A 27,506-nucleotide genomic window follows, 5' to 3' on the forward strand; every position below is an offset into this window, starting at 1 on the left:
CGTTATATAGTATTACGTTATAACGTATAACGATATATAGTATTACGTTATAACGTATAACGTTATAGAGTATTACCATATAACGTATAACGTTATATAGTATTACCATATAACGTATAACGTTATATAGTATTACGTTATAACGTATAACGATATATAGTATTACGTTATAACGTATAACGTTATATAGTATTACAATATAACGTATAACGTTATATAGTATTACGTTATAACGTATAACGTTATATAGTATTACGTTATAACGTATAACGTTATATAGTATTACCATATAACGTATAACGTTATATAGTATTACGTTATAACGTATAACGTTATATAGTATTACGTTATAACGTATAACGATATATAGTATTACGTTATAACGTATAACGTTATATAGTATTACCATATAACGTATAACGTTATATAGTATTACGTTATAACGTATAACGTTATATAGTATTACGTTATAACGTATAACGATATATAGTATTACGTTATAACGTATAACGTTATATAGTATTACCATATAACGTATAACGTTATATAGTATTACGTTATAACGTATAACGTTATATAGTATTACGTTATAACGTATAACGTTATATAGCATTACCATATAACGGATAACGTTATATAGTATTACCATATAACGTATAACGTTATATAGTATTACGCTATAACGTATAACGTTATAGAGTATTACCATATAACGTATAACGTTATATAGTATTGTGTTATAACGTATAACGTTATATAGTATTGCGTTATAACGTATAACGTTATATAGTATTACCATGTAACGTATAACGTTATATAGTATTGCGTTATAACGTATAACGTTATATAGTAATACGTTATAACGTATAACGTTATATAGTATTACAATATAACGCATAACGTTATATAGTATTACGTTATAACGTATAACGTTATATAGTATTACGTTATAACGTATAACGTTATATAGTATTACCATATAACGTATAACGTTATATAGTATTACGTTATAACGTATTAGGTGAAGTAAAAAGTTCTGAGCGCTTTTTCGCTTTATTTCGACGATGAAATTAACATAGTCAAGATTATTCGATTTAGATTAAATATGCGCCGTTTTGTTCGATTACTTTTGTCCATTTTGAAGGCAATTTCATAATTCCGCGGTTGAAGAAGTCCTCGTCCCTATTGGTAAAAAACTTGACCAGCTCATTTTCACAAGCCTCTCTTGAGGCCAGTTTTGTACCATCAAGAAAATTTTGCAAAAACTTAAAAAGGTGATAATCGCTTGGTGCCAGGTCTGGACTGTACGGCGGATGCGATAGAACCTCCCAGCCAAGCTCTCGGAGCTTCTGACGCGTCGTTAAAGATGTGTGCGGCCTGGCGTTGTCTTGATGGAACACAACACCTTTCCTATTGGCCAATTCTGGCCGCTTCTGGTCGATCGCCTGCTTCAGTCTGGTCAGTTGTTGACAATAGAGGTCCGAATTAAGTGTTTGCCCCGATGGGAGCAGCTCATAATGGATGATTCCCTTCCAATCCCACCAAACACACAATAAAACCTTCTTGGCCGTTAATCCACGCTTGGCGATCGTTTGGGCCGGCCCACCGCGATTGGACCACGATCTTTTTCGGCTGTTGTTCTCGTATGTGACCCATTTTTCATCGCCAATCACCATCCGCTTCAAAAATGGGTCGATTTCGTTACGTCTCAACAAAGAATCGCAGGCATCAATTCGGTCCAAAAGGTTCTTTTGCGTCAATTCATGTGGCACCCATACGTCGAGCTTCTTCTTGAGACCAGCCTTATGCAAATGGTTCCAAACGGTTTTCTGGCTAATCTTCAGTTCCTGGGCAATGGAATAAGTGCTCACATGCCGGTCCGACTCGACGATTTCCATGATTTTATCCACATTTTCGACGATTTGCCTACCAGAGCGTGCCTCATCTTCGACGTCCATATTACCAGAACGGAATCGTTGGAACCACCGCTTTGCTGTTGCATTCGATACTGTACTGGGTCCATAAACAGCACAAATTTTTTTGGCCGCCTGCTCCGCCTTTTCACCTTGGTCGTAGTGGTACTGAAGAATGTATCGAATTTTCTCTTTTTTTATCTCCATTTTCGAACGCTGTAACACACAACTGGCTTCACCGAACACAAAACTGACAAAGAACCTTTTTGATGCGTAATATCACCTTGAAATCGGTGTATACTATGACTCGATGCGATGTGCACATCGTGAGATATGGCTCACTAAAGACATCTAGCGAAAAACGCTCAGAACTTTTTACTTAACCTAATATAACGTTATATAGCATTACCATATAACGTATAACGTTATATACTATTGCGTTATAACGTATAACGTTATATAGTATTACGTTATGACGTATAACGTTATATAGTATTACAATATAACGCATAACGTTATATAGTATTACCATATAACGTATAACGTTATATAGTATTACGTTATAACGTATAACGTTATATAGTATTACCATGTAACGTATAACGTTATATAGTATTGTGTTATAACGTATAACGTTATATAGTATTACCATATAACGTATAACGTTATATAGTATTACGTTATAACGTATAACGTTATATAGCATTACCATATAACGTATAACCTTATGTAGTATTACGTTATAACGTATAACGTTATATAGTATTACGTTATAACGTATAACGTTATATAGTATTACCATATAACGTATAACGTTATATAGTATAACCATATAACGTATAACGTTATATAGTATTGCGATATAACGTATAAGGTTATATAGCAATACCATATAATGTATAACGTTATATAGTATTACCATGTAACGTATAACGTTATATAGTATTACCATATAACGTATAACGTTATATAGTATTACGTTATAACGTATAACGTTATATAGCATTATCATATAACGTATAACGTTATATAGTATTACGTTATAACGTATAACGATATATAGTATTACGTTATAACGTATAACGTTATATAGTATTACCATATAACGTATAACGTTTTATAGTATTACGTTATAACGTATAACGTTATGTAGTATTACCATATAACGTATAACGTTATATAATATTACGTTATAACGTATAACGTTATATAGTATTACGTTATAACGTATAACGTTATATAGTATTACCATATAACGTATAACGTTATATAGTATTACGTTATAACGTATAACGTTATATAGTATTACCATGTAACGTATAACGTTATATAGTATTACGTTATAACGAATAACGTTATATAGTATTGCGTTATAACGTATAACGTTATATAGTATTACCATATAACGTATAACGTTTTATAGTATTACGTTATAACGTATAACGTTATGTAGTATTACCATATAACGTATAACGTTATATAGTATTACGTTATAACGTATAACGTTATATAGTATTACCATATAACGTATAACGTTATATAGTATTACGTTATAACGTATAACGTTATATAGTATTACCATGTAACGTATAACGTTATATAGTATTACGTTATAACGAATAACGTTATATTGTATTGCGTTATAACGTGTAACGTTATATAGTATTACCATGTAACGTATAACGTTATATAGTATTGCGTTATAACGTATAACGTTATATAGTAATACGTTATAACGTATAACGTTATATAGTAATACGTTATAACGTATAACGTTATATAGTATTACGTTATAACGTATAACGATATATAGTATTACGTTATAACGTATAACGTTATATAGTATTACCATATAACGTATAACGTTATATAGTATTACGTTATAACGTATAACGTTATATAGTATTACCATATAACGTATAACGTTATATAGTATTACGTTATAACGTATAACGTTATATAGCATTACCATATAACGGATAACGTTATATAGTATTACCATATAACGTATAACGTTATATAGTATTACGTTATAACGTATAACGTTATATAGTATTACCATGTAACGTATAACGTTATATAGTATTACGTTATAACGTATAACGTTATATAGTATTACGTTATAACGTATAACGTTATATAGTATTACGTTATAACGTATAACGTTATATAGCATTACCATATAACGTATAACGTTATATACTATTGCGTTATGACGTATAACGTTATAGAGTATTACCATATAACGTATAACGTTATATAGTATTACGTTATAACGTATAACGTTATATAGTATTACCATATAACGTATAACGTTATATAGTATTACGTTATAACGTATAACGTTATATAGCATTACCATATAACGTATAACGTTATATACTATTGCGTTATAACGTATAACGTTATACAATATTACGTTATGACGTATAACGTTATATAGTATTACAATATAACGTATAACGTTATATAGTATTACGTTATAACGTATAACGTTATATAGTATTACCACATAACGAATAACGTTATATAGTATTGCGTTATAACGTATAACGTTATGTAGTATTACCATGTAACGTATAACGTTATATAGTATTGCGTTATAACGTATAACGTTATATGGTAATACGTTATAACGTATAACGTTATATAGTATTACCATGTAACGTATAACGTTATATAGTATTGCGTTATAACGTATAACGTTATATAGTATTACGTTATAGCGTATAACGTTATATAGTAATACGTTATAACGTATAGCGTTATATAGTATTACCATATAACGTAGAACGTTATATAGTATTACGTTATAACGTATAACGATATATAGTATTACGTTATAATGTATAACGTTATATAGTATTACCATATAACGTATAACGTTATATAGTATTACGTTATAACGTATAACGTTATATAGTATTACCATGTAACGTACAACGTTATATAGTATTACGTTATAACGTATAACGATATATAGTATTACGTTATAACGTATAACGTTATATAGTATTACCATATAACGTACAACGTTATGTAGTATTACCATATAACGTATAACGTTATATAGTATTACGTTATAACGTATAACGTTATATAGTATTACCATATAACGTGTAACGTTATATAATATTACGTTATAACGTATAACGTTATATAGTATTACGTTATAACGTATCACGTTATATAGCATTACCATATAACGTATAACGTTATATAGTATTACGTTATAACGTATAACGTTATATAGTATTACCATATAACGTATAACGTTATATAGTATTACGTTATAACGTATAACGTTATATAGCATTACCATATAACGTATAACGTTATATAGTATTACCATATAACGTATAACGTTATATAGTATAACCATATAACGTATAACGTTATATAGTATTGCGATATAACGTATAAGGTTATATAGCATTACCATATAATGTATAACGTTATATAGTATTACCATATAACGTATAACGTTATATAGTATTACGTTATAACGTATAACGATATATAGTATTACGCTATAACGTATAACGTTATATAGTATTACCATATAACGTATAACGTTATATAGTATTATGTTATAACGTATAACGTTATATAGCCTTACCATATAACGTATAACGTTATATAGTATTACGTTATAACGTATAACGTTATATAGTATTACGTTATAACGTATAACGTTATATAGCATTACCATATAACGGATAACGTTATATAGTATTACCATATAACGTATAACGTTATATAGTATTACGTTATAACGTATAACGTTATATAGTATTACCATGTAACGTATAACGTTATATAGTATTACGTTATAACGTATAACGTTATATAGTGTAACGTTATAACGTATAACGTTATATAGTATTACCATATAACGTATAACGTTATATAGTATTACGTTATAACGTATAACGTTATATAGTATTACGTAATGACGTATAACGTTATATAGTATTACGCTATAACGTATAACGTTATATAGTATTACGTTATAACGTATAACGTTATATAGTATTACCATATAACGTATAACGTTACATAGTATTACGTTATAACGTATAACGTCATATAGTATTACGTTATAACGTATAACGTTATATAGTATTACGCTATAACGTATAACGTTACATAGTATTTCCATATAACGTATAACGTTATATAGTATTACCATATAACGTATAACGTTATATAGTATTACGTTATAACGTATAACGTTATATAGTATTACGTTATAACGTATAACGTTATATAGTATTACGTTATAACGTATAACGTTATATAGTATTACCATATAACGTATAACGTTATATAGTATAACCATATAACGTATAACGTTATATAGTATTGCGATATAACGTATAAGGTTATATAGCATTACCATATAATGTATAACGTTATATAGTATTACCATATAACGTATAACCTTATATAGTATTACGTTATAACGTATAACGATATATAGTATTACGTTATAACGTATAACGTTATATAGTATTACCATATAACGTATAACGTTATATAGTATTATGTTATAACGTATAACGTTATATAGCCATACCATATAACGTATAACGTTATATAGTATTACGTTATAACGTATAACGTTATATAGTATTACCATATAACGTATAACGTTATATAGTATTACGTTATAACGTATAACGTTATATAGTATTACGTTATAACGTATAACGTTATATAGTATTACCATGTAACGTATAACGTTATATAGTATTACGTTATAACGTATAACGTTATATAGTATTACGTTATAACGTATAACGTTATATAGTATTACGTTATAACGTATAACGTTATATAGTATTACCATATAACGTATAACGCTTTATAGTATTACGTTATAACGTATAACGTTATATAGCATTACCATATAACGTATAACGTTATATAGTATTACCATATAACGTATAACGTTTTATAGTATTACGTTATAACGTATAACGTTATATAGCATTACCATATAACGTATAACGTTATATAGTATTACGTTATAACGTATAACGTTATAACGTATAACGTTATATTATTACGTTATAACGTATAACATTGTATAGTATTACCATATAACGTATAACGTTATATAGCATTACCATATAACGTATAACGTTATAGAGTATTACCATATAACGTATAACGTTATATAGTATTACGTTATAACGTATAACATTGTATAGTATTACCATATAACGTATAACGTTATATAGCATTACCATATAACGTATAACGTTATAGAGTATTACCATATAACGTATAACGTTATATAGTATTACGTTATAACGTATAACGTTATGTAGTATTACCATATAACGTATAACGCTTTATAGTATTACGTTATAACGTATAACGTTATATAGCATTACCATATAACGTATAACGTTATATAGTATTACCATATAACGTATAACGTTTTATAGTATTACGTTATAACGTATAACGTTATATAGCATTACCATATAACGTATAACGTTATATAGTATTACGTTATAACGTATAACGTTATAACGTATAACGTTATATTATTACGTTATAACGTATAACATTGTATAGTATTACCATATAACGTATAACGTTATATAGCATTACCATATAACGTATAACGTTATAGAGTATTACCATATAACGTATAACGTTATATAGTATTACGTTATAACGTATAACGTTATGTAGTATTACCATATAACGTATAACGTTATATAATATTACGTTATAACGTATAACGTTATATAGTATTACGTTATAACGTATAACGTTATATAGTATTACCATATAACGTATAACGTTATATAGTATTACGTTATAACGTATAACGTTATATAGTATTACCATGTAACGTATAACGTTATATAGTATTACGTTATAACGAATAACGTTATATAGTATTGCGTTATAACGTATAACGTTATATAGTATTACCATATAACGTATAACGTTTTATAGTATTACGTTATAACGTATAACGTTATGTAGTATTACCATATAACGTATAACGTTATATAGTATTACGTTATAACGTATAACGTTATATAGTATTACCATATAACGTATAACGTTATATAGTATTACGTTATAACGTATAACGTTATATAGTATTACCATGTAACGTATAACGTTATATAGTATTACGTTATAACGAATAACGTTATATTGTATTGCGTTATAACGTGTAACGTTATATAGTATTACCATGTAACGTATAACGTTATATAGTATTGCGTTATAACGTATAACGTTATATAGTAATACGTTATAACGTATAACGTTATATAGTAATACGTTATAACGTATAACGTTATATAGTATTACGTTATAACGTATAACGATATATAGTATTACGTTATAACGTATAACGTTATATAGTATTACCATATAACGTATAACGTTATATAGTATTACGTTATAACGTATAACGTTATATAGTATTACCATATAACGTATAACGTTATATAGTATTACGTTATAACGTATAACGTTATATAGCATTACCATATAACGGATAACGTTATATAGTATTACCATATAACGTATAACGTTATATAGTATTACGTTATAACGTATAACGTTATATAGTATTACCATGTAACGTATAACGTTATATAGTATTACGTTATAACGTATAACGTTATATAGTATTACGTTATAACGTATAACGTTATATAGTATTACGTTATAACGTATAACGTTATATAGCATTACCATATAACGTATAACGTTATATACTATTGCGTTATGACGTATAACGTTATAGAGTATTACCATATAACGTATAACGTTATATAGTATTACGTTATAACGTATAACGTTATATAGTATTACCATATAACGTATAACGTTATATAGTATTACGTTATAACGTATAACGTTATATAGCATTACCATATAACGTATAACGTTATATACTATTGCGTTATAACGTATAACGTTATACAATATTACGTTATGACGTATAACGTTATATAGTATTACAATATAACGTATAACGTTATATAGTATTACGTTATAACGTATAACGTTATATAGTATTACCACATAACGAATAACGTTATATAGTATTGCGTTATAACGTATAACGTTATGTAGTATTACCATGTAACGTATAACGTTATATAGTATTGCGTTATAACGTATAACGTTATATGGTAATACGTTATAACGTATAACGTTATATAGTATTACCATGTAACGTATAACGTTATATAGTATTGCGTTATAACGTATAACGTTATATAGTATTACGTTATAGCGTATAACGTTATATAGTAATACGTTATAACGTATAACGTTATATAGTATTACCATATAACGTAGAACGTTATATAGTATTACGTTATAACGTATAACGATATATAGTATTACGTTATAATGTATAACGTTATATAGTATTACCATATAACGTATAACGTTATATAGTATTACGTTATAACGTATAACGTTATATAGTATTACCATGTAACGTACAACGTTATATAGTATTACGTTATAACGTATAACGATATATAGTATTACGTTATAAAGTATAACGTTATATAGTATTACCATATAACGTACAACGTTATGTAGTATTACCATATAACGTATAACGTTATATAGTATTACGTTATAACGTATAACGTTATATAGTATTACCATATAACGTGTAACGTTATATAATATTACGTTATAACGTATAACGTTATATAGTATTACGTTATAACGTATCACGTTATATAGCATTACCATATAACGTATAACGTTATATAGTATTACGTTATAACGTATAACGTTATATAGTATTACCATATAACGTATAACGTTATATAGTATTACGTTATAACGTATAACGTTATATAGCATTACCATATAACGTATAACGTTATATAGTATTACCATATAACGTATAACGTTATATAGTATAACCATATAACGTATAACGTTATATAGTATTGCGATATAACGTATAAGGTTATATAGCATTACCATATAATGTATAACGTTATATAGTATTACCATATAACGTATAACGTTATATAGTATTACGTTATAACGTATAACGATATATAGTATTACGCTATAACGTATAACGTTATATAGTATTACCATATAACGTATAACGTTATATAGTATTATGTTATAACGTATAACGTTATATAGCCTTACCATATAACGTATAACGTTATATAGTATTACGTTATAACGTATAACGTTATATAGTATTACGTTATAACGTATAACGTTATATAGCATTACCATATAACGGATAACGTTATATAGTATTACCATATAACGTATAACGTTATATAGTATTACGTTATAACGTATAACGTTATATAGTATTACCATGTAACGTATAACGTTATATAGTATTACGTTATAACGTATAACGTTATATAGTGTAACGTTATAACGTATAACGTTATATAGTATTACCATATAACGTATAACGTTATATAGTATTACGTTATAACGTATAACGTTATATAGTATTACGTAATGACGTATAACGTTATATAGTATTACGCTATAACGTATAACGTTATATAGTATTACGTTATAACGTATAACGTTATATAGTATTACCATATAACGTATAACGTTACATAGTATTACGTTATAACGTATAACGTCATATAGTATTACGTTATAACGTATAACGTTATATAGTATTACGCTATAACGTATAACGTTACATAGTATTTCCATATAACGTATAACGTTATATAGTATTACCATATAACGTATAACGTTATATAGTATTACGTTATAACGTATAACGTTATATAGTATTACGTTATAACGTATAACGTTATATAGTATTACGTTATAACGTATAACGTTATATAGTATTACCATATAACGTATAACGTTATATAGTATAACCATATAACGTATAACGTTATATAGTATTGCGATATAACGTATAAGGTTATATAGCATTACCATATAATGTATAACGTTATATAGTATTACCATATAACGTATAACCTTATATAGTATTACGTTATAACGTATAACGATATATAGTATTACGTTATAACGTATAACGTTATATAGTATTACCATATAACGTATAACGTTATATAGTATTATGTTATAACGTATAACGTTATATAGCCATACCATATAACGTATAACGTTATATAGTATTACGTTATAACGTATAACGTTATATAGTATTACCATATAACGTATAACGTTATATAGTATTACGTTATAACGTATAACGTTATATAGTATTACGTTATAACGTATAACGTTATATAGTATTACCATGTAACGTATAACGTTATATAGTATTACGTTATAACGTATAACGTTATATAGTATTACGTTATAACGTATAACGTTATATAGTATTACGTTATAACGTATAACGTTATATAGTATTACCATATAACGTATAACGCTTTATAGTATTACGTTATAACGTATAACGTTATATAGCATTACCATATAACGTATAACGTTATATAGTATTACCATATAACGTATAACGTTTTATAGTATTACGTTATAACGTATAACGTTATATAGCATTACCATATAACGTATAACGTTATATAGTATTACGTTATAACGTATAACGTTATAACGTATAACGTTATATTATTACGTTATAACGTATAACATTGTATAGTATTACCATATAACGTATAACGTTATATAGCATTACCATATAACGTATAACGTTATAGAGTATTACCATATAACGTATAACGTTATATAGTATTACGTTATAACGTATAACGATATATAGTATTACGTTATAACGTATAACGTTATATAGTATTACCATATAACGTATAACGTTATATAGTATTACCATATAACGTATAACGTTATATAGTATTGCGTTATAACGTATAACGTTATATAGTATTACCATGTAACGTATAACGTTATATAGTATTGCGTTATAACGTATAACGTTATATAGTAATACGTTATAACGTATAACGTTATATAGCATTACCATATAACGTATAACGTTATATAGTATTACCATATAACGTATAACGTTTTATAGTATTACGTTATAACGTATAACGTTATATAGCATTACCATATAACGTATAACGTTATATAGTATTACGTTATAACGTATAACGTTATAACGTATAACGTTATATTATTACGTTATAACGTATAACATTGTATAGTATTACCATATAACGTATAACGTTATATAGCATTACCATATAACGTATAACGTTATATAGTATTACGTTATAACGTATAACGTTATATAGTATTACGTTATAAAGTATAACGTTATATAGCATTGCCATATAACGTATAACGTTATATACTATTGCGTTATAACGTATAACGTTATATAGTATTACGATATAACGTATAACGTTATAGAGTATTACCATATAACGTATAACGTTATATAGTATTACGTTATAACGTATAACGATATATAGTATTACGTTATAACGTATAACGTTATATAGTATTACCATATAACGTATAACGTTATATAGTATTACCATATAACGTATAACGTTATATAGTATTACCATATAACGTATAACGTTATATAGTATTGCGTTATAACGTATAACGTTATATAGTATTACCATGTAACGTATAACGTTATATAGTATTGCGTTATAACGTATAACGTTATATAGTAATACGTTATAACGTATAACGTTATATAGCATTACCATATAACGTATAACGTTATATAGTATTACCATATAACGTATAACGTTTTATAGTATTACGTTATAACGTATAACGTTATATAGCATTACCATATAACGTATAACGTTATATAGTATTACGTTATAACGTATAACGTTATAACGTATAACGTTATATTATTACGTTATAACGTATAACATTGTATAGTATTACCATATAACGTATAACGTTATATAGCATTACCATATAACGTATAACGTTATATAGTATTACGTTATAACGTATAACGTTATATAGTATTACGTTATAACGTATAACGTTATATCGTATTACCATATAACGTATAACGTTTTATAGTATTACGTTATAACGTATAACGTTATATAGCATTACCATATAACGTATAACGTTATATAGTATTACGTTATAACGTATAACGTTATATAGTATTACCATATAACGTATAACGTTATATAGTATTACGTTATAACGTATAACGTTATATAGTATTACGTTATAAAGTATAACGTTATATAGCATTGCCATATAACGTATAACGTTATATACTATTGCGTTATAACGTATAACGTTATATAGTATTACGATATAACGTATAACGTTATAGAGTATTACCATATAACGTATAACGTTATATAGTATTACGTTATAACGTATAACGATATATAGTATTACGTTATAACGTATAACGTTATATAGTATTACCATATAACGTATAACGTTATATAGTATTACCATATAACGTATAACGTTATATAGTATTGCGTTATAACGTATAACGTTATATAGTATTACCATGTAACGTATAACGTTATATAGTATTGCGTTATAACGTATAACGTTATATAGTAATACGTTATAACGTATAACGTTATATAGCATTACCATATAACGTATAACGTTATATAGTATTACCATATAACGTATAACGTTTTATAGTATTACGTTATAACGTATAACGTTATATAGCATTACCATATAACGTATAACGTTATATAGTATTACGTTATAACGTATAACGTTATAACGTATAACGTTATATTATTACGTTATAACGTATAACATTGTAGAGTATTACCATATAACGTATAACGTTATATAGTATTACCATATAACGTATAACGTTATATAGTATTGCGATATAACGTATAACGTTATATAGCATTACCATATAATGTATAACGTTATATTGTATTACCATATAACGTATAACGTTATGTAGTATTGCGTTATAACGTATAACGTTATATAGTATTACCATGTAACGTATAACGTTATATAGTATTGCGTTATAACGTATAACGTTATATAGTAATACGTTATAACGTATAACGTTATATAGCATTACCATATAACGTATAACGTTATATAGTATTACGTTATAACGTATAACGTTATATAGTATTACGTTATAACGTATAACGTTATATCGTATTACCATATAACGTATAACGTTTTATAGTATTACGTTATAACGTATAACGTTATATAGCATTACCATATAACGTATAACGTTATATAGTATTACGTTATAACGTATAACGTTATATAGTATTACCATATAACGTATAACGTTATATAGTATTACGTTATAACGTATAACGTTATATAGTATTACGTTATAAAGTATAACGTTATATAGCATTGCCATATAACGTATAACGTTATATACTATTGCGTTATAACGTATAACGTTATATAGTATTACGATATAACGTATAACGTTATAGAGTATTACCATATAACGTATAACGTTATATAGTATTACGTTATAACGTATAACGATATATAGTATTACGTTATAACGTATAACGTTATATAGTATTACCATATAACGTATAACGTTATATAGTATTACCATATAACGTATAACGTTATATAGTATTACCATGTAACGTATAACGTTATATAGTATTACGTTATAACGTATAACGTTATATAGTATTACCATATAACGTATAACGTTTTATAGTATTACGTTATAACGTATAACGTTATATAGTATTGCGTTATAACGTATAACGTTATACAATATTACGTTATGACGTATAACGTTATATAGCATTACCATATAACGTATAACGTTATATAGTATTACGTTATAACGTATAACGTTATATAGTATTACCATATAACGTATAACGTTATATAGTATTACGTTATAACGTATAACGTTATATAGTATTACGTTATAAAGTATAACGTTATATAGCATTGCCATATAACGTATAACGTTATATACTATTGCGTTATAACGTATAACGTTATATAGTATTACGATATAACGTATAACGTTATAGAGTATTACCATATAACGTATAACGTTATATAGTATTACGTTATAACGTATAACGATATATAGTATTACGTTATAACGTATAACGTTATATAGTATTACCATATAACGTATAACGTTATATAGTATTACGTTATAACGTATAACGATATATAGTATTACGTTATAACGTATAACGTTATATAGTATTGCGTTATAACGTATAACGTTATATAGTATTACGATATAACGTATAACGTTATAGAGTATTACCATATAACGTATAACGTTATATAGTATTACGTTATAACGTATAACGATATATAGTATTACGTTATAACGTATAACGTTATATAGTATTACCATATAACGTATAACGTTATATAGTATTACCATATAACGTATAACGTTATATAGTATTGCGTTATAACGTATAACGTTATATAGTATTACCATGTAACGTATAACGTTATATAGTATTGCGTTATAACGTATAACGTTATATAGTAATACGTTATAACGTATAACGTTATATAGCATTACCATATAACGTATAACGTTATATAGTATTACCATATAACGTATAACGTTTTATAGTATTACGTTATAACGTATAACGTTATATAGCATTACCATATAACGTATAACGTTATATAGTATTACGTTATAACGTATAACGTTATAAAGTATAACGTTATATTATTACGTTATAACGTATAACATTGTATAGTATTACCATATAACGTATAACGTTATATAGCATTACCATATAACGTATAACGTTATATAGTATTACGTTATAACGTATAACGTTATATAGTATTACGTTATAACGTATAACGTTATATCGTATTACCATATAACGTATAACGTTTTATAGTATTACGTTATAACGTATAACGTTATATAGCATTACCATATAACGTATAACGTTATATAGTATTACGTTATAACGTATAACGTTATATAGTATTACCATATAACGTATAACGTTATATAGTATTACGTTATAACGTATAACGTTATATAGTATTACGTTATAAAGTATAACGTTATATAGCATTGCCATATAACGTATAACGTTATATACTATTGCGTTATAACGTATAACGTTATATAGTATTACGATATAACGTATAACGTTATAGAGTATTACCATATAACGTATAACGTTATATAGTATTGCGTTATAACGTATAACGTTATATAGTATTACCATGTAACGTATAACGTTATATAGTATTGCGTTATAACGTATAACGTTATATAGTAATACGTTATAACGTATAACGTTATATAGCATTACCATATAACGTATAACGTTATATAGTATTACCATATAACGTATAACGTTTTATAGTATTACGTTATAACGTATAACGTTATATAGCATTACCATATAACGTATAACGTTATATAGTATTACGTTATAACGTATAACTTTATAACGTATAACGTTATATTATTACGTTATAACGTATAACATTGTAGAGTATTACCATATAACGTATAACGTTATATAGTATTACCATATAACGTATAACGTTATATAGTATTGCGATATAACGTATAACGTTATATAGCATTACCATATAATGTATAACGTTATATTGTATTACCATATAACGTATAACGTTATATAGTATTGCGTTATAACGTATAACGTTATATAGTATTACCATGTAACGTATAACGTTATATAGTATTGCGTTATAACGTATAACGTTATATAGTAATACGTTATAACGTATAACGTTATATAGCATTACCATATAACGTATAACGTTATATAGTATTACGTTATAACGTATAACGTTATATAGTATTACGTTATAACGTATAACGTTATATCGTATTACCATATAACGTATAACGTTTTATAGTATTACGTTATAACGTATAACGTTATATAGCATTGCCATATAACGTATAACGTTATATACTATTGCGTTATAACGTATAACGTTATATAGTATTACGATATAACGTATAACGTTATAGAGTATTACCATATAACGTATAACGTTATATAGTATTACGTTATAACGTATAACGTTATATAGTATTACGTTATAAAGTAGAACGTTATATAGCATTGCCATATAACGTATAACGTTATATACTATTGCGTTATAACGTATAACGTTATATAGTATTACGATATAACGTATAACGTTATAGAGTATTACCATATAACGTATAACGTTATATAGTATTACGTTATAACGTATAACGATATATAGTATTACGTTATAACGTATAACGTTATATAGTATTACCATATAACGTATAACGTTATATAGTATTACCATATAACGTATAACGTTATATAGTATTACCATGTAACGTATAACGTTATATAGTATTACGTTATAACGTATAACGTTATATAGTATTACCATATAACGTATAACGTTTTATAGTATTACGTTATAACGTATAACGTTATATAGTATTGCGTTATAACGTATAACGTTATACAATATTACGTTATGACGTATAACGTTATATAGTATTACAATATAACGTATAACGTTATATAGTATTACGTTATAACGTATAACGTTATATAGTATTACCACATAACGAATAACGTTATATAGTATTGCGTTATAACGTATAACGTTATATAGTAATACGTTATAACGTATAACGTTATATAGTATTACCATGTAACGTATAACGTTATATAGTATTGCGTTATAACGTATAACGTTATATAGTATTACGTTATAACGTATAACGTTATTTAGTATTGCGTTATAACGTATAACGTTATATAGTATTACCATATAACGTAGAACGTTATATAGTATTACGTTATAACGTATAACGATATATAGTATTACGTTATAATGTATAACGTTATATAGTATTACCATATAACGTATAACGTTATATAGTATTACGTTATAACGTATAACGTTATATAGTATTACCATTTAACGTATAACGTTATATAGTATTACGTTATAACGTATAACGATATATAGTATTACGTTATAACGTATAACGTTATATAGTATTACGTTATAACGTATAACGTTATATAGTATTACCATATAACGTGTAACGTTATATAATATTACGTTATAACGTATAACGTTATATAGTATTACGTTATAACGTATAACGTTATATAGTATTACGTTATAACGTATAACGTTATATAGCCTTACCATATAACGTATAACGTTATATAGTATTACGTTATAACGTATAACGTTATATAGTATTACCATGTAACGTATAACGTTATATAGTATTACGTTATAACGTATAACGTTATATAGTATTACGTTATAACGTATAACGTTATATAGTATTACCATATAACGTATAACGTTATATAGTATTACGTTATAACGTATAACGTTTTATAGTATTACGTTATAACGTATAACGTTATATAGTATTACGTTATAACGTATAACGTTATATAGCATTACCATATAACGTATAACGTTATATAGCATTACCATATAACGGATAACGTTATATAGCATTACCATATAACGTATAACGTTATATAGTATTACGCTATAACGTATAACGTTATATAGTATTACCATGTAACGTATAACGTTATATAGTATTACGTTATAACGAATAACGTTATATAGTATTGCGTTATAACGTATAACGTTATATAGTATTACCATGTAACGTATAACGTTATATAGTATTGCGTTATAACGTACAGCGTTATATAGTAATACGTTATAACGTATAACGTTATATAGTATTACGTTATAACGTATAACGTTATATAGTATTACCATATAACGTATAAGGTTATATAGCATTACCATATAACGTATGACGTTATATACTATTGCGTTATAACGTATAACGTTATATAGTATTACGTTATAACGTATAACGTTATAGAGTATTACCATATAACGTATAACGTCATATAGTGTTACGTTATAACGTATATCGTTATATAGTATTACCATATAACGTATAACGTTATATAGTATTACGTTATAACGTATAACGTTATATAGTATTACCATATAACGTATAACGTTATATAGTATTACGTTATAACGTATAACATTATATAGTATTACCATATAACGTATAATGTTATATAGTATTACGCTATAACGTATAACGTTATATAGTATTACCATATAACGTATAACTTTATATAGTATTGCGATATAACGTATAACGTTATATAGCATTACCATATAATGTATAACATTATATAGTATTACGTTATAACGTATAACGATATATAGTATTACGTTATAACGTATAACGTTATATAGTATTACCATATAACGTATAACGTTATATAGTATTACCATATAACGTATAACGTTATATAGTATTACCATGTAACGTATAACGTTATATAGTATTACGTTATAACGTATAACGTTATATAGTATTACCATATAACGTATAACGTTTTATAGTATTACGTTATAACGTATAACGTTATATAGTATTGCGTTATAACGTATAACGTTATACAATATTACGTTATGACGTATAACGTTATATAGTATTACAATATAACGTATAACGTTATATAGTATTACGTTATAACGTATAACGTTATATAGTATTACCACATAACGAATAACGTTATATAGTATTGCGTTATAACGTATAACGTTATATAGTATTACCATGTAACGTATAACGTTATATAGTATTGCGTTATAACGTATAACGTTATATAGTAATACGTTATAACGTATAACGTTATATAGTATTACCATGTAACGTATAACGTTATATAGTATTGCGTTATAACGTATAACGTTATATAGTATTACGTTATAACGTATAACGTTATTTAGTATTGCGTTATAACGTATAACGTTATATAGTATTACCATATAACGTAGAACGTTATATAGTATTACGTTATAACGTATAACGATATATAGTATTACGTTATAATGTATAACGTTATATAGTATTACCATATAACGTATAACGTTATATAGTATTACGTTATAACGTATAACGTTATATAGTATTACCATTTAACGTATAACGTTATATAGTATTACGTTATAACGTATAACGATATATAGTATTACGTTATAACGTATAACGTTATATAGTATTACGTTATAACGTATAACGTTATATAGTATTACCATATAACGTGTAACGTTATATAATATTACGTTATAACGTATAACGTTATATAGTATTACGTTATAACGTATAACGTTATATAGTATTACGTTATAACGTATAACGTTATATAGCCTTACCATATAACGTATAACGTTATATAGTATTACGTTATAACGTATAACGTTATATAGTATTACCATGTAACGTATAACGTTATATAGTATTACGTTATAACGTATAACGTTATATAGTATTACGTTATAACGTATAACGTTATATAGTATTACCATATAACGTATAACGTTATATAGTATTACGTTATAACGTATAACGTTTTATAGTATTACGTTATAACGTATAACGTTATATAGTATTACGTTATAACGTATAACGTTATATAGCATTACCATATAACGTATAACGTTATATAGCATTACCATATAACGGATAACGTTATATAGCATTACCATATAACGTATAACGTTATATAGTATTACGCTATAACGTATAACGTTATATAGTATTACCATGTAACGTATAACGTTATATAGTATTACGTTATAACGAATAACGTTATATAGTATTGCGTTATAACGTATAACGTTATATAGTATTACCATGTAACGTATAACGTTATATAGTATTGCGTTATAACGTACAGCGTTATATAGTAATACGTTATAACGTATAACGTTATATAGTATTACGTTATAACGTATAACGTTATATAGTATTACCATATAACGTATAAGGTTATATAGCATTACCATATAACGTATGACGTTATATACTATTGCGTTATAACGTATAACGTTATATAGTATTACGTTATAACGTATAACGTTATAGAGTATTACCATATAACGTATAACGTCATATAGTGTTACGTTATAACGTATATCGTTATATAGTATTACCATATAACGTATAACGTTATATAGTATTACGTTATAACGTATAACGTTATATAGTATTACCATATAACGTATAACGTTATATAGTATTACGTTATAACGTATAACATTATATAGTATTACCATATAACGTATAATGTTATATAGTATTACGCTATAACGTATAACGTTATATAGTATTACCATATAACGTATAACTTTATATAGTATTGCGATATAACGTATAACGTTATATAGCATTACCATATAATGTATAACATTATATAGTATTACCATATAACGTATAACGTTACATAGTATTACGTTATAACGTATAACGTCATATAGTATTACGTTATAACGTATAACGTTATATAGTATTACGCTATAACGTATAACGTTATATAGTATTTCCATATAACGTATAACGTTATATAGTATTACCATATAACGTATAACGTTATATAGTATTACGTTATAACGTATAACGTTATATAGTATTACGTTATAACGTATAACGTTATGTAGTATTACCATATAACGTATAACGTTATATATTATTACGTTATAACGTATAACGTTATATCGTATTACCATATGACGTATAACGTTATATAGTATTACCATATATCGTATAACGTTATATAGTATTACGTTATGACGTATAACGTTATATAGTATTACGTTATGACGTATAACGTTATATAGTATTACGTTATAACGTATAACGTTATATAGTATTACGTTATAACGTATAACGTTATATAGTATTACGTTATAACGTATAACGTTATATAGTATTACCATATATCGTATAACGTTATATAGTATTACGTTATGACGTTTAACGTTATATAGTATTACGTTATGACGTATAACGTTATATAGTATTACGTTATAACGTATAACGTTATATAGTATTACGTTATATCGTATAACGTTATACAGTATTACCATATAACTTATAACGTTACATAGTATTACGTTATAACGTATAACGTCATATAGTATTACGTTATAACGTATAACGTTATATAGTATTACCATATAACGTATAACGTTATATAGTATTACGTTATAACGTATAACGTTATATAGTATTACGTTATAACGTATAACGTTATATAGTATTACCACATAACGAATAACGTTATATAGTATTGCGTTATAACGTATAACGTTATATAGTATTACCAGATAACGTATAACGTTATATAGTATTACGTTATAACGTATAACGTTATATAGCATTACCATATAACGTATAACGTTATGTAGTATTACGTTATAACGTATAACGTTATATAGTATTACGTTATAACGTATAACGTTATATAGTATTACGTTATAACGTATAACGTTATATAGTATTACCATATAACGTATAACGTTATATAGTATAACCATATAACGTATAACGTTATATAGTATTGCGATATAACGTATAAGGTTATATAGCATTACCATATAATGTATAACGTTATATAATATTACCATATAACGTATAACCTTATATAGTATTACGTTATAACGTATAACGATATATAGTATTACGTTATAACGTATAACGTTATATAGTATTACCATATAACGTATAACGTTATATAGTATTATGTTATAACGTATAACGTTATATAGCCATACCATATAACGTATAACGTTATATAGTATTACGTTATAACGTATAACGTTATATAGTATTACCATATAACGTATAACGTTATATAGTATTACGTTATAACGTATAACGTTATATAGTATTACGTTATAACGTATAACGTTATATAGTATTACCATGTAACGTATAACGTTATATAGTATTACGTTATAACGTATAACGTTATATAGTATTACGTTATAACGTATAACGTTATATAGTATTACGTTATAACGTATAACGTTATATAGTATTACCATATAACGTATAACGCTTTATAGTATTACGTTATAACGTATAACGTTATATAGCATTACCATATAACGTATAACGTTATATAGTATTACCATATAACGTATAACGTTTTATAGTATTACGTTATAACGTATAACGTTATATAGCATTACCATATAACGTATAACGTTATATAGTATTACGTTATAACGTATAACGTTATATAGCATTACCATATAACGGATAACGTTATATAGCATTACCATATAACGTATAACGTTATATAGTATTACGCTATAACGTATAACGTTATATAGTATTACCATGTAACGTATAACGTTATATAGTATTACGTTATAACGAATAACGTTATATAGTATTGCGTTATAACGTATAACGTTATATAGTATTACCATGTAACGTATAACGTTATATAGTATTGCGTTATAACGTACAACGTTATATAGTAATACGTTATAACGTATAACGTTATATAGTATTACGTTATAACGTATAACGTTATATAGTATTACCATATAACGTATAAGGTTATATAGCATTACCATATAACGTATGACGTTATATACTATTGCGTTATAACGTATAACGTTATATAGTATTACGTTATAACGTATAACGTTATAGAGTATTACCATATAACGTATAACGTCATATAGTGTTACGTTATAACGTATATCGTTATATGGTATTACCATATAACGTATAACGTTATATAGTATTACGTTATAACGTATAACGTTATATAGTATTACCATATAACGTATAACGTTATATAGTATTACGTTATAACGTATAACATTATATAGTATTACCATATAACGTATAATGTTATATAGTATTACGCTATAACGTATAACGTTATATAGTATTACCATATAACGTATAACTTTATATAGTATTGCGATATAACGTATAACGTTATATAGCATTACCATATAATGTATAACGTTATATAGTATTACCATATAACGTATAACGTTACATAGTATTACGTTATAACGTATAACGTCATATAGTATTACGTTATAACGTATAACGTTATATAGTATTACGCTATAACGTATAACGTTATATAGTATTTCCATATAACGTATAACGTTATATAGTATTACCATATAACGTATAACGTTATATAGTATTACGTTATAACGTATAACGTTATATAGTATTACGTTATAACGTATAACGTTATGTAGTATTACCATATAACGTATAACGTTATATATTATTACGTTATAACGTATAACGTTATATCGTATTACCATATGACGTATAACGTTATATAGTATTACCATATATCGTATAACGTTATATAGTATTACGTTATGACGTATAACGTTATATAGTATTACGTTATGACGTATAACGTTATATAGTATTACGTTATAACGTATAACGTTATATAGTATTACGTTATAACGTATAACGTTATATAGTATTACCATATATCGTATAACGTTATATAGTATTACGTTATGACGTTTAACGTTATATAGTATTACGTTATGACGTATAACGTTATATAGTATTACGTTATAACGTATAACGTTATATAGTATTACGTTATAACGTATAACGTTATACAGTATTACCATATAACTTATAACGTTACATAGTATTACGTTATAACGTATAACGTCATATAGTATTACGTTATAACGTATAACGTTATATAGTATTACGTTATAACGTATAACGTTATATAGTATTACGTTATAACGTATAACGTTATATAGTATTACGTTATAACGTATAACGTTATATAGTATTACCACATAACGAATAACGTTATATAGTATTGCGTTATAACGTATAACGTTATATAGTATTACCAGATAACGTATAACGTTATATAGTATTACGTTATAACGTATAACGTTATATAGCATTACCATATAACGTATAACGTTATGTAGTATTACGTTATAACGTATAACGTTATATAGTATTACGTTATAACGTATAACGTTATATATTATTACGTTATAACGTATAACGTTATATAGTATTACCATATAACGTATAACGTTATATAGTATAACCATATAACGCATAACGTTATATAGTATTGCGATATAACGTATAAGGTTATATAGCATTACCATATAATGTATAACGTTATATAGTATTACCATATAACGTATAACGTTATATAGTATAACCATATAACGTATAACGTTATATAGTATTGCGATATAACGTATAAGGTTATATAGCATTACCATATAATGTATAACGTTATATAGTATTACCATATAACGTATAACCTTATATAGTATTACGTTATAACGTATAACGATATATAGTATTACGTTATAACGTATAACGTTATATAGTATTACCATATAACGTATAACGTTATATAGTATTATGTTATAACGTATAACGTTATATAGCCATACCATATAACGTATAACGTTATATAGTATTACGTTATAACGTATAACGTTATATAGTATTACCATATAACGTATAACGTTATATAGTATTACGTTATAACGTATAACGTTATATAGTATTACGTTATAACGTATAACGTTATATAGTATTACCATGTAACGTATAACGTTATATAGTATTACGTTATAACGTATAACGTTATATAGTATTACGTTATAACGTATAACGTTATATAGTATTACGTTATAACGTATAACGTTATATAGTATTACCATATAACGTATAACGCTTTATAGTATTACGTTATAACGTATAACGTTATATAGCATTACCATATAACGTATAACGTTATATAGTATTACCATATAACGTATAACGTTTTATAGTATTACGTTATAACGTATAACGTTATATAGCATTACCATATAACGTATAACGTTATATAGTATTACGTTATAACGTATAACGTTATAACGTATAACGTTATATTATTACGTTATAACGTATAACATTGTATAGTATTACCATATAACGTATAACGTTATATAGCATTACCATATAACGTATAACGTTATATAGTATTACGTTATAACGTATAACGTTATATAGTATTACGTTATAACGTATAACGTTATATCGTATTACCATATAACGTATAACGTTTTATAGTATTACGTTATAACGTATAACGTTATATAGCATTACCATATAACGTATAACGTTATGTAGTATTACGTTATAACGTATAACGTTATATAGTATTACCATATAACGTATAACGTTATATAGTATTACCATATAACGTATAACGTTATATAGTATTGCGTTATAACGTATAACGTTATATAGTATTACCATGTAACGTATAACGTTATATAGTATTGCGTTATAACGTATAACGTTATATAGTAATACGTTATAACGTATAACGTTATATAGCATTACCATATAACGTATAACGTTATATAGTATTACCATATAACGTATAACGTTTTATAGTATTACGTTATAACGTATAACGTTATATAGCATTACCATATAACGTATAACGTTATATAGTATTACGTTATAACGTATAACGTTATAACGTATAACGTTATATTATTACGTTATAACGTATAACATTGTATAGTATTACCATATAACGTATAACGTTATATAGCATTACCATATAACGTATAACGTTATATAGTATTACGTTATAACGTATAACGTTATATAGTATTACGTTATAACGTATAACGTTATATAGTATTACGATATAACGTATAACGTTATAGAGTATTACCATATAACGTATAACGTTATATAGTATTACGTTATAACGTATAACGATATATAGTATTACGTTATAACGTATAACGTTATATAGTATTACCATATAACGTATAACGTTATATAGTATTACCATATAACGTATATCGTTATATAGCATTACCATATAACGTATAACGTTATATAGTATTACGTTATAACGTATAACGTTATATAGTATTACCATATAACGTATAACGTTATATAGTATTACGTTATAACGTATAACGTTATATAGTATTACGTTATAAAGTATAACGTTATATAGCATTGCCATATAACGTATAACGTTATATACTATTGCGTTATAACGTATAGCGTTACATAGTATTACCATATAACGTATAACGTTATATAGTATTACGTTATAACGTATAACGATATATAGTATTACGTTATAACGTATAACGTTATATAGTATTACGTTATAACGTATAACGTTATATAGTATTACCATATAACGTATAACGTTATATAGTATTCCCATATAACGTATAACGTTATATAGTATTACGTTATGACGTATAACGTTATATAGTATTACGTTATGACGTATAACGTTATATAGTATTACCATATAACGTATAACGTTATATAGTATTACCATATAACGTATAACGTTATGTAGTATTACCATATAACGTATAACGTTATATAGTATTACGTTATAACGTATAACGTTATATAGTATTACCATATAACGTGTAACGTTATATAATAATTCGTTATAACGTATAACGTTATATAGTGTTACGTTATAACGTATAACGTTATATAGTATTACGTTATAACGTATAACGTTATATAGCATTACCATATAACGTATAACGTTATATAGTATTACGTTATAACGTATAACGTTATATAGTATTATCAAATAACGTATAACGTTATATAGTATTACGTTATAACGTATAACGTTATATAGCATTACCATATAACGTATAACGTTATATAGTATTACGTTATGACGTATAACGTTATATAGTATTACGTTA

The sequence above is a fragment of the Bombus flavifrons genome, chromosome 4 (assembly GCF_040668555.2).
Source record: "Bombus flavifrons isolate JBK064 chromosome 4, iyBomFlav1_principal, whole genome shotgun sequence".
NCBI classification, from domain to species: Eukaryota; Metazoa; Arthropoda; class Insecta; order Hymenoptera; family Apidae; genus Bombus; species Bombus flavifrons.